The sequence below is a fragment of the Falco cherrug genome, chromosome 1 (genome assembly GCF_023634085.1).
Source record: "Falco cherrug isolate bFalChe1 chromosome 1, bFalChe1.pri, whole genome shotgun sequence".
NCBI lineage: Eukaryota > Metazoa > Chordata > Aves > Falconiformes > Falconidae > Falco > Falco cherrug.
This window is the reverse complement of record NC_073697.1, coordinates 13,156,957-13,172,714: the sequence shown is the minus strand read 5'-3', so window position 1 is coordinate 13,172,714 and position 15,758 is coordinate 13,156,957. Positions and strand designations below refer to the sequence as shown.

The 15,758-nt window shown below is 41.2% G+C and overlaps 1 long non-coding RNA gene across 1 annotated transcript in view; it reads left to right on the top strand.

Moving 5' to 3' along the window:
• LOC114016305 (uncharacterized) overlaps positions 1-15,758 on the top strand; it is a 76,258-nt gene that overhangs the window by 21,888 nt on the left and 38,612 nt on the right. The window contains exons 6-7 of the long non-coding RNA XR_008732117.1: positions 1,020-1,121; positions 4,434-4,481. This is a non-coding gene — a long non-coding RNA (uncharacterized LOC114016305). The remainder of the gene's footprint in view (positions 1-1,019; positions 1,122-4,433; positions 4,482-15,758) is intronic.

The following is a 15,758-nucleotide window of genomic DNA, read 5'->3' as shown; positions in this document are numbered from 1 at the left end:
TTTTGTACCAGTTTGGACCCTAGCACATCAGTCAGAGTTCCTGAAAGCGAAGGAAACCAGAAGCCCAGACTTAGTAAACCAAAGGTCTGGTAGCCCAGAATGCAACCTGCCTGCCGTCTGCTGGCCAGAAGCACATGGGGAGCGTGAGAGCAGAGCCAAGGGCACAGGGACCCTTCCCCACTGATACCCTTGTGTCCTGCAGACATCTCTGACAGCTTGTCTCTTTCAGGCAGCAAAAAGCTCAGCAAGCTGTCACAGTCATTCACATCAGATCTTAAACAGGGGTCCTGCTTTGTTCACAGTTGGTCCTATTTGTTCACTATTTGTTCTCTACACTTCTGCTAATGAGAATTTACTTTTTATTTTTGATGACATGATCTGTTCTCTGTCATAAACAAAGTTAAACTTTTATCACTGAGGCTCCAAGTGATTTTCAGCTGTGGTGTCTTGATAAGTGAAATGCTGTATATTATTTTTAAAATATTAATGTATCTAAAAATTATGGTAATGACTCCTTTTGTGTCTGGTGGTAAATGCGGTATGTCCCTTGTACAATACTTCCAGAAGCATAGAAAGTACAGCTATTTCATTATACGAATAGCTAGTTTAGCCCTAAGTGGGTGTGTATTTGGTTCATGAATGCTGACCTGCCGTATATCTGTGCTGCACTTTCAGAAGAAATGAAACCTTTCTATGTAAATATTTGGACGTTTGGGGCCTGGGATTTTTAATAAGGTGTGGTGTAGAGGACTGAAGGCAGCGGGATGATTAGCATTGATAACATGCAGCTGTGGCCTTGCCTGGAAGGCAGTGGGTTGATGGACATGGATGATGTGCAGCTGTAGCTCGTTCCTGCTAAGTAGTTAAATAGCCCTGAGGAGCGTGGGAGAAGTGGTTGGATGGAGGAGGAGCAGTGTGGTCTGGTCTCTGGAGGAAGGAGAAACAGCACAGACAGTAGAATCTGCCTGCCAGTAAGAGCTTTGTTGCAGTCTACTAGTTTGTCTGTGGTGCAACAATAGGTGCCCTGTGTGAGGCCAACTGAGTTGGACTCTGACTACAACTGGTGCCTGATGTAGCTGAGAAGTGGAAGAGCCTGTGACCCATGACAAGCACTGTGAGAGGTGAGCTGTTGCCAACTAATAGATACGGGTGTATTGCAATACTTGTTGTCCATCTGAACTCAAATAGCAACTGTATAGGACACTGCATGATAGGCTGGCTAGTCCAATCCTATAAACCATTGCTAGTAAATGCTTATGTTTCACTTACCCTCACATCTTCCATCGCTTGTTTTACCTTAGATTCTTGGTATGGGTTGCTGCTACTGTTTTGTAGATTATTCAGTTAGAAAAAATTTAAACACAGCAAAAGCAAAAACTGATGTCTGACACTGAAATATATGCTTCACTTATAAACCTATACCAAACACAGGATCAGAAAAAATAGCAGGCAATACTAATTTAGTGATCTCAAAAGTTTTTTCCAGCCTAAATGGTTCTATTCTATTCTAAAGTCCAACCGTTAACTTACCACTACCAAATCTACCACTAAAGCATGTCCCTAAGCGCCACATCTACACATCTTTTAAATACCTCCAGGGATGGTGACTCAATCAATTCCTTGGGCAGCCAATCCTTGATAACCCTTTCAGTCAAGAATTTTTTCCTAATATCCAGTCTAAACCTCCCCTGCCGCAACATGAGGCCATTTCCTTTCATACTGTCACATCTTACTTGGAAGAAGAGGCTGACTCCCACCTGCCTACAGTCCCCTGTTGGGTAGTTGTAGAGAGCAATAAGCCCCAACTGAGCTTCCTTTTCTCCAGCCTAAGCAACCCCAGTTCCCTCAGCCACTTCTCACAACACTTGTGCCCCAGCCCCTTCCCCAGCCCCGCTGCCCGGCTCTGGACACACTCCAGCCCCTCAGTGTCCCTCCTGCAGCGAGGGGCCCAAACCTGAACACAGGATTCCAGGGGCGGCCTCACCAGTGCCCAGTACAGAGGGACAATCATTGCCCTAGTCCGGCTGGCCATGCTATTTTGGATACAAGCCTGGATGCTGTTGGCCCTCTTGGCCACCTGGGCACACTGCTGGCTCATTGTGTTCAGCCATGCATCAACCGGCACCCCCAGGTCCTTTTCCTCCAGGCAGCTTTCCAGCCACTCTTTCCCCCAGCCTGTAGCATTGTGTGGGGTTGGTGTGACCCAAGTGCAGGACCTGGCACTGAGCCTTGTTGAATCTCATGCAATTGGCCTTGGCTGATGGATCCAGCCTGCCCAGACCCCTCTGCAGAGCCTTCCTGCCCTCCAGCAGATCAACACTCCTCCCCAGCTCGGTGTCACCTGCAAACTTACTGGGGGTGCACTCCATCCCCTTGTCCAGACCGCTCGTAAAGATATTAAACAGGACTGAGCCCTGGGGAACACCACTTCTGATCGGCCACCAGCTGGATGTGGCTCCATTCACCACAGCTCTTTAGACCCAACCATCCAGCCAGCTTTAACCCAGCAAAGAATACACCCGTCCAATGCACGAGTAGCCAGTTTCTCCAGGAGAATGCTGCGGGGAACGGTGTCAAAGGCTTTACTAAGATCCAGGTAGACAACATCCACGGCCTTTCCCTTATCCACTAGGCAGGTCACCTTGTCATAGGAGATCAGGTTAGTGAAGTAGGACCTGCCTTTCATAAACCCCTGCTGGCTGGGCCTGATCACCCCAGATGTCCTGCATGGGCCACGTGATGGTGCTCAAGATGATCTGCGCCGTAACCTTCCACGGCACCAAGGTCAGGCTGACCGGCCTGTAGTTCCTCTTTCCGGCCCTTCCTGTAGATGGGCGTCACGTTTGCTAACGGCCCAACTTCTGGGACCTCCCCGGTTAGCCAGGACTGCTGGCAAATGATTGAAGGTGCCTTGGTGAGTTCTAATTGGGCTCTGGCTCTTCTAATTTTCTTCCTAGGACACCCTTATAGTCATCCTGAGTTGCCGGCCCCTTCTTCCAAAGGTCACTAACTCTCCTTTTTTCCCTGAGTTCCAGCCAAAGCTCTCTGGTCGGCCAGGGTGCTGCTCTTCATGGCTGGCTTGTCCTTTGGCACATGGGGACCGCCTGCTCCTGCGCCTTTAAGATTTCCTTCCGGAAGAGCGCCCAGCCTTCCTGGACTCCTTCACCCTTCACAGCTGCTTCCCGAGGGACTCTGTCAGCCAGGCTCCTAAACAGGCCACAATCTGCCCCATGGAAGTCCAAGGTAGCAGTTCCGCTACCTCCCCTCCTTACTTCTCTGGGAATCAATAACTCTGTCTATCATTTCGTGATCGCTATGCCCAAGGCGACCCCCAGCCACCACATCACCCACAAGTCCTTCTCTGTTCTTCTTCTGTGGTCCACCCTCCCTAGCTGGCTCCCTGACCAGCTGTGTCAGAAGTTAGCTCCCACACGCTGCAGGAACCTCCCAGGCCGTTTCCTCTCCACTTCTGTGGTGCAGTTGTTTTGCCAGCAGAAATCCGTTAAGTTCCAGTCTCCCATGAGAACAAGGGCTAGCAATTGTGACACTTCTCCCAGCTGCTTCTAGAATATTTCACCTGCCTCTTCATTTTGGTTGGGTGGTCTATAACTGACTCCCACCACGCTATCGGCCCTGTTGGCCTTCCCCCCGATTGGTACCCATAAGCACTCAACCCCGTCATCACCGTCATTCAGCTCTAGACAATCAAACCCTCCCTGACACACAGGGCTCCCCCACCGCCTCTCCTTCCTTGCCTCTGCCCTCCGAGGGGCTTATAGCCATCCATTGCGGCACTCCAGTTGTGCAAGTCATCCCACCGTGTTTCCGTGATGGCAACTACATCACAGTTTCCCCGCTGCACGGTGCCTTCCAGCCCCTCCCGCTTGCTGCCCGTGCCGCGTGCATTGGTGTGGGGGCACTTCAGCTGGGCGAGCGATCCCGCCTCCTTTCTGGGGGAGAAGCCCTGCTGCTTGCGCGACCGTTCTCAGGCACTTCCATGGTCTCTAACACGTCACTAACCCCTGCCTCTTTGCTGCCATATGGGTCTCCATCCCCTACCTCGGCTGAGAGAGCAGACCCAAGGACCTTTGTAGCACACCATCCCTCAAACATTGGCGTGCAGCCCCCAGGCTTATTTTATGTTTTTATATACTTATCTCTGTGTGTACTTGATGATGTTAAGTGGTAACTACTGCAACTTCAGTAGATTATTTTTTGATTAAGCTTTCAATCAATTTCTGTAACTTTTTATTCTTCCAGCAGTTAAGCTCTCTTATATGTTTTATAGCATTGTAATAACTCTTAACTTACTTTTCAAACCATGATTTAGATGTTCAGAGTGGAAAGTATGCCACAAAATATTTGAAAAGTACTGAAAAACCCCAATTTAGTTACTTTGCTGCATTCTTTCGCGATTTAATATGTTTTCCTAGCAAACTGCTGATCTTTAGAGATTAAGACTGATTTGAACCACATGTCAGGTAAGGAAACATCAGCTGGTATGAAATGGTATAGCCTGCTCTTTTCCTGCTATATTAATAATGTTTACCAGTATAGAGGTTTTTGAAATTTTCACTTCTAGGGAAGCTACATTTCTACTCCGTATAAAATATTGTATGACCTCCTTCTCTGTTCTTATAATGACTTACGGTATCACACCAAATAAACAATAGGATGCTAGTTAGCATATATGGAATAGATATTTATAGGAAAGGGTCAGTTTTCTAAGATAATTTTTTACTTGGCAAAAGTTCACTTTTGCGTTAATGTCATGTAGAAAGATGAAAGTACTTTTCAAGTGTGAATGTTAAGATTAGAGATGATGATCAAACCATTAACATGGACTTCTTGAGGAGGATTTATGGAAGATCTTCACATCTAGGAATCACAAGGACAGGAGAAAGTGCTGACTTTAAAGAACAGACAATGACATATAGTAGATTAGCAAGGGGAGTTAGTAGATATGCAGATGATATCTTTGAAGTTTTAAAAAGATTTGTGTTTCAGAAGCCACAACCAACTTAATTGGTTTTCTAGAACCTTTGACTCTTTCAGTGTGGGGCACTGTGAAATAATAGACCATTCTACAAATATATATGAGCATTATTGTAAAAGTGAGAGAGGTCAAAAGGACATGTTGGAAGAAAATGGAAACAGTTTATTTCCAAGTTGAAAAAGGGGTAAACATTGAAAGAACCTCAGTGATTTAATGTTTCAGGATAGTTCACTAAAGTTTGTAGGGTTTTAGACACAGTCCAGTAAATGTATTTTAACTTCTCTTAGTCCAGTGAACAGATAAACTAGATTTTCAGGGGGGATGTTGGTTAGGATATTTAGCCATTTAGTAGCTGCTTTTTTCCCATCTTTTTTTTTTTTTTTTTTCTTTCCCCCCTCACCCACCTTAGAAGATAAGAAGATGGAGAAACTCCAGTTTCTAAACATTTTGCGCAAAAAAATAGTTTCCAATTGCTATGGAAGACCTGCATCAGAAATGATGTTCTTTTGCAATTTGTGAGCAAATCTTGACTTTAAGATTACTTCCTTTTATGTATTTGAAATTAGTACTGCAAGTTCAAGTGTTAGCTTTGTTTCATGTGGAACTGAAAAGTACTCTATAAAAGCTAGGAATTACTATTCATTTACCTTATGCTATTTATAGTAAGTAATATGCGAAACTATGTGGTAACATGTCTCCTCTTTCTTTATGTGAGCTGAGCTCTATAAGCTTCCTAACCCTGACTAAATAAGTCTTACAACTTGGTTTTCCCTTGCATGTCTGTAAATTAAACCATTGTTGAATGAGGGATATTAATGAATACTAAACCAAAAAGGTGCATAGTTGAAGAATTCACTTGTTTTTTCAGCTTACGTCCATACACCATGGATTTTTTTCCTGCAGTCAAGAGACATTTATTCTGCAGAATTTAAGCTTTTCCCGCCCCCCCCCCCCCCCCTCCCCCCAAGGCTTCATAGCCTAAAGGGTCATGAGAAAAACTTTCCATAAATTAACTAGATGAAACTGATGGGATATTGTTCAGGAAGTAGTGTTTTGAACAATAAAGAGCTGTGTGAAGTATACTTTTTTATCACTGATTTTTCAAGGCAATCAACAGTATAAAGAAAATGTAAATATTAACCATTGTACTAGTGACTCTAGCAGACAGAACTGGCTAATGTGTCTATCTGTTGAAACACACTAGGGAAAACTTTCTGACCGGGGAACACATAGTCCCTTCTTCATTTCCTCTTGGCTCTTCCCACCATGCTTAAAAACCTGGGACTCTACATACACGAGGGGTGGAAACAGAAGCTGTAAAAGGCAGTTGCCACCTAGTGACCCTTTGGAAGTGCTCGATTTCTTGGCATACTGTTGTCTTCATTACCAAGGCAATCATTGCCAATAATACTGGGTCCTGTTGTGATTTGAAAAGCAGGACCACTCGGTGCCTGTGAATATGTGATATAATGCTTATCATCCAGTGTAGCCATAAATTTGCCAAAAGGTGTCCTGTCTGCCAGAAAGCTAGCTGGACAGAATTGCAGCAATTGCTGTAGCTAAAAACTGTGTGTGCATCTGTTTTCTGGACTGTACAGAAGTCAACCCCTTACAGATGACTAAAGCAGTCCACAGCAGAAGAGAAACAGGTTTGATTTCTTCCGGTAAAACCATATCTTGTTTCTGTCAATTGTATGATTATGCTGGTAGTTTGAGGCAAAGATGAGAAGTACTTGTTTTATAGTCTGTTGAAACAAGTAGTGAGTTTTTTCCCTGCTGGTTTTGAGAAGCATCAAGATCACAAAACGTAGTTGTCTGAATTACAAGTTCTGCTTTTGCTGCCGATTTTTTTTTTTTGAAGATTACTTTAGGCCATACTTTACACTAGCATGAATGTGGAGGTTTTTTTATTATTTTCATCAACAACTTGTGTGTTACGTAAGTCTGAAGATGTGATAACTACTTTGATGCTAACCCATGTAAAGAGCTTCTGTACACAGAGATTCAGAAATCTAAGGGAAAGCAATTAGAGCGATGTGCATAAATGAAGAGTTTTAACACCTGCTTTCTGTTGCCTTCATTTGGAAATAAAGTAACTAGCTCGGATTGCTTCAATAGCCACCTAAAAGTAAAGGTATACCTTTCACTTCCAAGGGATTATGGGTAAGAAATGTATATGCCAGCCAAAGATTTTCATCTTTTGATAGAATTTCATTTGGGAATGCTGAAATAATCTAATTCTTATCTTGCAAGATGCAGTCTTTTTCCGCATTCAATATGATCAGTTTTGTTGATGTTTTAAGAGTTTCATTTTGTCCACATAACTGGATATGGTTCTGAGCTTACCGGCTCCGCCAACTACTGTGAATCAAGGATTACATAAAGAGATTTTTATTTGAAAGAACTCAATGTCTTCAATCTTGGCCAAAGAGTAGATGCTGAAAAATTTTCTTTGGGTCATAGTGGTTACTGTGAAGAAGATAATCTTAGCTATGAAACAACTACAATTTTTGAGCCAAGGGATATGAAATAAACCTTGGGTTTATTTAAAAGCATCTTTTCCTACAGATCGTCATTGTCTTTGTTTCTTTTGCTGTCTCCTCCAGATGTTTTTTGTTTTCTCGTTTTCCACTAAATATATTTGGGTTGAAGATACGTTATGATAATTTGTTTGATACGCTTCAGTTTGTTTGGATGGACCAATTAAAGATGAAATATATGTTTATCTAGAAATGCTTATTTGTAGAGGCAGAGGAAATTGTGTAATGTTTCATCTGTATATGTAATAGTTTGCCTGTTGTTTATAATACTGCTTTATATTCTAGCTTAGAAGTCTGAATCTTCAGATCTGACCACTCGAAATTCTTTTTCTTGATTAATGTTTAACCTTTCTGACATGTAAAAATACTTGTAAACTGGAGTTCTTTGCAAGGTCTTCTAAGAAAATCAGTCTGGTACAATTGCAGGCAAGTGCTTATTATTATTTTCTTCCTTCCTGCTTGTAATAACTCTTTTACTCTTGCATCATATTTTCTCATCTAGTATTTGCTATTTAAGCAGAATCTTTCTATAAAATTCTGGTCTTAAGTTTTTAATCAGCACTTCACATTTTTGCTCTCAGATGTCTTGTGAAACCCAGAAGTTATGGCATGTGTTGCCTCCATAATCCGAATTCAGCAATGTTGTTTGTTCTGTGGCATACCTCATATTCCTTTCAGGCCTGTGTGTTTGTCCATTTGCAGCCTCTAGGAAAACAACATTAACTTATTTTTATATGCTAAGCACTTTGAGATTATATCTGTCTGTCTTTTCTGAAAGGCAGGTCTTTTTACTTGGTTCTTCATGTTAACAAGATAAAATTGTTGTGCTAAGAGTGTGTTATAAAGTGCGTATAAAAATAACAATGTTGCAGAAACCAGCCAGAGGCAAGATCTGTCACAAGTCTGCTTAATTACAGTCTTATTAACCAATTATCTCTGCATTATGGAAAAGCCTATAAAATCAAAATGCTACTTTCTAGAGCCTCTGTTCCTAACTAAAGTAATAGTATCAGTTATTAAGAATTAGACTCAGGACAAGCAGGACTTCTTGTTACATGCCTAAACCCAAACTTACAAATGTGGTTTTCATGCTCAAAAAATGGTGACACATTCTTCAGCAACAGAATGAAACATAAACCCCGCCCAGTGAGAAAAAAAGGGCATGTTATATCTAATACTAATTCAACTGTAAATATCTTCTAGTGAGGCTATCTCAGGCCAGCAAGAATACTAGGTTCCTTGCAGTCACATCCAAGCTCTTCTTGAGCACAAAATCTTAAACCACCATCAGGCTCTTCTGTAATTCACTCATTTTATCACCTTTTATGTTGTTCGCTACGGTCTCCTCCTCATTGAGAACTCTCATCCTTCCTGTCCTGTCCTTGAAAGCTCACTTCAGGCGCTGAAGTGGTGACAGATTGCCACACAAAGGACAGTCTCCTAGATCTGAGCCAGCACTGTTCCGTCTGCTATTTAGCAGGGGTTTGTGGGAAAGCAGCCAGCCCAAATACTCCTATTGAAAGTGGAAATAATTTCATTTATCCATAAAACTACATTAGCCTGATGTAGCAGAACCCTCCTTGTTCACCTGTGTGGAGTTTAGTGGTGACTCTCTAAGGTGGCTTGTTTTTAGCCACAGGGCATAGCTGCGTGCAGTCGCTGGCCTTCCCCCAGCTTTGATCATTGCCTGATCAAACAATGTTACCTTGTTGAGCTCTATGCAGAGTTTTCAAGTGGCAGAATTTCTCAAAATGCACATTTTATAGCTAATCTGTGATAATTATCACCTAATTTAATATAAAACCGAAGGGTTAGAGGGCAAAAGGTTTAATTACTGCTAGGTGGCTGGAGAATTGTATCATCATCAGATAAAGTGCTGCATAATTTGTTTGTAGAGTTTTACCTTGTAATACCTCTAACGGTGTGATGTCCCTAACTAGTTTTCCATGTGTATTTGCAAATTTCACTGTTAATAACAATCCTAATATGGTATTCATTAGTCTGTTAATTACATAGTCATTTACAAACTCTTGCTTCCAATTAGCTTTAATGACAACATCGGAGTCATTTTTCTGTGCTGCCATTTTTGTGCAACACTTTCCTGTTTAAACTGCCTGCTGTTCTATCTTAATTAAATTTAGTAACAGTGGTGGTAGTTTATAGGGGACTTTTTTAACCTTATTTAATGTCAGACCATTTATACTCGTTTGAAGTAGGTACTGAAAACGTTTGCATTAATCCAATTATTTTGAAAAGGAGCAAACTTCAGTTCTTTCAGATTATTTTAATTAAGGTAAAATCTTCATGAAAGGTCAAACTCCCTACCTGTGCAAATACCTAGAACCATCGGTGTTTTTTCTAAGTACGCTAAAGACACAGTGAAAAATCTACAATTTGATTTTTTCAAGAGGAAACCATAATTTTTTGTCATTTTCTTTTTTTTTTAATAGCAGGAGGAAAGGGTGAAAAGGCTGTCAGCACCATTAGTGACTCAATAATGCCGTTCAGACAGAACTTCAGGTAGGGAACAGTTGCGGTATTTTTTAACTTGGGAAAGCTCTACAGGACCTGAATAATACACTTAGCATTATGCAGCACCCTTGAAGTTGCACAGTGAGACTAGACTCATGGCTCTTATTAAAAATATAATTATCTTTTTAACCCACACAAATGTAAAGCCCTTCAGAGAATCTCTCCATGAGATTATAGAAAATCATAGAAAAGTAAGATTGGAAGAGATGCTAGAGGTCACCTAGTCCATCCTCTTGGTCAAGGAGGCTGTCTAAACCAATACCATTTCTGAAGAAAAGTTTGTTAGACCTTACACTAAGGATTTCGCTGCTGCTTTGGTGGGCTCTGAATGATAAGGTCAGATTGCCGTAATGAAGATCACTCCAATACTGACTGTCTCTGTGAATTTAGAGGTGATTGCAGACACCTTTATCCTAGACATTTACTTGACTCTGGAGAGGCAGTACGCTTGACTGTGCTCTGGAAAATCCTGTGGCTCACTTTGAGTGTTGCCTAGAGCTCAGATATGGTTTTGTATGCAAAGGCTGATGAAGGACAAATTGGAGGTGTTCCAGTGATCTGACAAGGTAGCTGCCAGGATGGCATGCTGAACTTCAGATTACATGCTGAAGCAAAGTAAAGGAGGGGGAAGGAGGGATGCAGTTGCACTGTTGGAGGTGGGAGGGAAAAGCCATCTGTAAGTACAAGACAAGCCACAGGCAGTGATGGCGGGCTGTGCTGGGAACAATTTGTGGCTGTGAAGCAGAAGTTGGAGCTGAAGGAGCAAAATCCTTGACAGCCTCGTAGGGGCATTGTCCCATGACTGACAAGTAAAGTAAGTTGACTCCAAAGTTGAGGCAGGAAACTGTCTCTAGGGCCTTCCTTCTCTGTAGCAGATGCAAATCTCAAACATTTCAGGGAAGGGAAGCGGAAGACAGGTCTTTTCTTCCAGATCTGCTTGGTCTTGCTTGCCTCTATTACAAGCACAAAGGTGTAATAGGCAGCTTTCTGCTCAGCTTGCTGACTTCTATAAATCTTGCTGTTAGGCTTCTAAGTCACCCTTAGATCTGGTCAACAGTTTCATAGAAACATAGAATTGTTTAGGTTGGAAAAGACCTTTAAGATCATAGAGTCCAACCATCAACCTGCCACTGCCAAGTCCACCACTAAACCATGTTCCTAAGCACCACGTCTACACATCTTTTAAACACCTCCAGGGATGGTGACTCAACCACTTCCCTGGGCAGCCTGTTCCAATGTTTGACAACCTTTTTGGTGAAGACGTTCTTCCTAACATCCAATCTAAACCTCCCCTGGTACAGCTTGAGGCTGTTTCCTTTCACACTATCACTTGCTACTTGGGAAAAGAGACTGACACCCACCTTGCTACAACCTCCTTTCAGGCAGATGTAGAGAGCAATAAGGTCCCCCCTCAGCCTCCTTTTCTCCAGACTAAACAGTCTAGCAAATGAACAGCCTAGCAGAGAAGCTCCACATCATCTCGGAGGGATGTGTGGAAAAAGTATCCTAAATGACTATCTGTGCCTTGTACCTATTTACCACATCAACTGGGTTGCATATGTTGCCACAGAAGGGGAATTTTAAGACATGGAAAAGAGTTAACTCCTGCATGTCCTAGCAAAGGCTCATGAGGAATATCTTGGTGTCCACAGCCATTTCTCGGTGTCCTTGTAGGTGCTGTTGAGTGCCTTCAGGAGGCAGATGGGGCTGCAGAAGCCTTTCCTGGGATCATGAGGCAAGAAGGTGTTTTTAGGCACATTGAAATGAAGATCAGTTGTGAAAGTTAAAGGCAGATGTGAGCTGGGATGAGATTTAAATAATAAAACCAATAAAAATAATTCTCAGTGCAGCTCAAAAGAAATAAAAAGGACATTTCAGAATTACAAATGACAGGAAGGAAGAAAGGTGGATTGGGGATCGGTAAAAAAATCAGGCAGAGAAGAAACTCCTGCAATATGATGTCAGTTTGATATATACATATCTGTTAAGTTTGCCTGAATTCAATAGGAAGAAATAGAATAGTTTGAACCACAGTAGTTTTACAAACAAGTTTTATTGCTCAGAACTTTAAAACCAAAATGTGAAGATGGATCACTTGTGTGTCTGGTGACACTAACTCTGTCTTGTGCATATTGTAAGATTTTTTTTCTCCAGCTTTAGAAATTCTCAGGCATTTGTTACCCAGCTTTCAGAATAACTTTTCGGATAGATTTTTTTATTATTATTATTTTATTACCAAAAGAAATGAGAATGTGCATGAAGCATAACTTGACGGTGAACAGAGTTAAAGAATTTGTCACAGTTTGCAGCAAAAATCTGAACATTATCTAGTTGGGGTTCAGTCCACAGAACACTGGAGTGTAAAACAGCTGCAGTCATGGCAGGTAAGCAGACATAGAATGGGATGGGTAAATGTTTCATGTGGGAAATCCTTCCTGGAAAATGTTTTTGTGAAATTTATTGTAGCGCCCCTTGCTTTCTTGTTCCTTAATGTGGAGCATGCCCAGAAGAACATTATTTAATAGAACATTTAACTGGGTATTTAGACTGTAATTTGGAGTTGACATAGATTATATGATCTTTTTCAGACAGACTCATTAAGGGAATTGACACTTTGAAAAAACAGGTATTTCAAGGTGTTAAGTACACTAAATTCCAGTTAATGATATGATAGCCAAGGATAGCGAGGACCATGCAATCCAGCATCTATTTTCCTCCCTTAATGATGGTAGTGCACTGTAGAGACATTCTAACCAACCAGGCATCTAAAAGTAGGATTCTTTGCATCTCTGCCTCTCTCATCCTTGGTTACCAGGAAGAATTATGAGGACATGGAAATGGCTTAAATCTAGGGTTTGGAAATGAGCACAACCAAAATACTGGCCTACATCAGCCCTTTCCATACACACAGCTCATATGTGGCCCTCACCTATTCTCTCTTCTGAATTAATATTGGCATGGAGAAATGCCACTGACTGTGAGCATGTTTTCTGTATGAGTTCTCACTTTTGCTACGACAGAGGCAGCTCTTCTAACACAAGCTAGAGGAGAAATTTCTTCTGCTTCTTTCAACTTCTTCTAAGTATAAATAACAGAATAAATGGTCAGGAAAGTCTCTATCCAAAACCTTTCTTAACAGATTTTACTAGATGCTGCAAGACCTTTCTAACTTGCAGCTGAATGAATCAAATAAATGAAATTGTGTGAAAGCATTTAGACACCTTGTGACTAACACATCATGTCTTCTGAACTCTTCTTATGTTGGAAACCTAGCAAGATTGTCCTCAAAGTTCTTTTGCTGGTTAGGGGGAATGAGTGTACCTAAATTCCTGTAGGCATTCTGTGCAGATATCCCATATTATTCAACTTTAAACTAATAAATTCTCTTTGATTCTTTAAATATAAATAAGTCTATAAAAAAACCCACAACCCTATCGTTTTCAGGGATTGTACAAACTGTAATGTATGTAATTTACTTCTTCCTGTCTCTTGGGCATGAATATATGATGAGTTGCTACACTGGGAATTTTAAGCTTCTGGCCTTTTTGGCCATTTGAATTCCTCTTCTCAGCACCTCTCTCTGTTCAAATCCACAGCTTTGCTTCCTCCAGAGTTTGGTTAATTACATCCGTCCTTTCAATAAAAGACACGATGTCACTCTTTCCTTTAAAAAGTTTGTTAATACTGTAGCTCCAGACACAGAGTACCGTGTGAGCCCTCAGCTGAATTTCTAGGCCTCTGATTTACTGTGATTAATGCCTTGGCTTGGGACTGCTTTGAGATTCAGGTGACATTTGTTCTTTTGAGGCTGTTCCTGCAGGATTGTATCCTTTCTAGAAGGTGGTACGTGTAACCAAGAACAGGCATTACAACTTCAATGAAATGTTTTAACTGGTAAACTGGATTCAATGTTGTTTATGACACTTGCCTGAAGAAGGAAAATGAAGTCTGAGTCAAACACAGAAGGTTGCTCTCAATTCCATGCCTTTGCTGCCTACAGCTCTTGGCACAGACGGGAGAAAGAGAGCATGCTTAAATAACCTCCCTGCTACTGCCCAGAGGGAGAATAGTAAATAAAACCTGAGCTTCTCGGAGGCTTGGGTCTGAGCTCTTATGTCCAATTTCCAAAGAATGAGGTTAATATAGTGTCTTGCAGAGATCTGGGGTCTGTCGTGGATGAACATGCTGTCAGAACATCTACTAGATGGAGACTTCCCATCTTGTTTGGGAAATCTAGCTAGGCTCAGAGAGTGAATTAGGAATCGCAATCAGGTGTAAGTCCAGAAATCTAACTGCAAATGCCAAGTCTAGTCAAGAAAAGAGGGACATATGAAGTTTAGTTTTTAAAATACTGGTTTAGCAGCAACATGTCTGCAGGGGCTAAGAATGGGGGGATGTGCTAATTACAGCTTTGGGCATAAACACTACATTGCAGTATCATTTTTTGTTCATCTTAGCCTTTTCTTGGATCTAGCTTCATAAATACAAAAGCAGTAGGGAGAAAATTAAGTAGATTGTTTAGGACAGTATCACACTGACAGCAAAGCTGAAGGAAAGATGCTGACAATTTATAGTTCAGAGGAAAAACTTAGCGACAAGAGATACAACAAAAATGCTAAGGTCTGTAGGTTCTTTTAAAATTTCAGTCATACTTTCCTGTGTATTAAGGGGAGTTTCTCTCTCAATTTGCATGGAAGTGATATTTGTTCCTTGGTGTATGCAAACCACTAAATTAATCCATGTGTTCACTTCTACAGTGTCGCAAGAAGACTGAACCTGGGAGCTGTAACCTTCTTTAAAAAACAGTTAACTTGATAGTGAATAAAATTGTGGCCATTGCCTGTCCATCTCTAGCAGCCTGCTTCCATTGACTTGCTGAGTTGTTGCGGTTTGTTTTTTCTATATTTTGCTGTGTTTTATCTCTCTTATCTTTAAATTTCTTTCAGTTACGAAGCTATTTGCTAGAGATTCAGATCACCTCATTTGGGCTTCTCAAAAAAAATAATGACAGTTCAAATTCAATAACTAGAACTTTCCACTGCAGAAATAGTAAAGTTTTTTGCTTCAGCAGGGAAAACTGTCCAGTGACACTGACCGCAGGACTTCTGTCACTGCACTTACTGGTATCGTTTTTTGATGTGTTCTGAGAATTTTTAAGATAACTTTCTTTCCTGTTTCTTTAATTATCTGAGGTTGTTCACAACACCAGTTTCTGCTACCTTTGAAACTGTTGTAAAGCCGTATGCTACAAAGCCAGAGCAATAAGACATATGGAGACAACTTTGGGCAATGTGGAGCCAGCTGGCTGAAAAGATTTTAGGAGATATATCTTCTTGCTTGACAAAGAGAAAAAATTATGGGGGAGGGAAAAGAAAAAAGAAAAAGCTTAATGGTAAGTATTTGAAAGCACTTAGAACATCTCTGTATATTAGAGACAAAATTATTGCTTAGATCACTCTCTGTGATTCCCAGCTCAGAACTTGATTCCAAATACACTGTTTTAATACTGATCGAGTATAGGTATCTTGTGAATGATCTTGGGGTCACTGAAGGTAATAGGTGGGTTTGGCTTTTTTTCTTTCCCACTGTCTTCAGTGACCCTGATATGAAGTCTTATTTTCCATTTAATATTTCTTATGTCCTTGGACATCCTAAGTGAATTCTCTTTTTGTACAACATTTACTGTATGC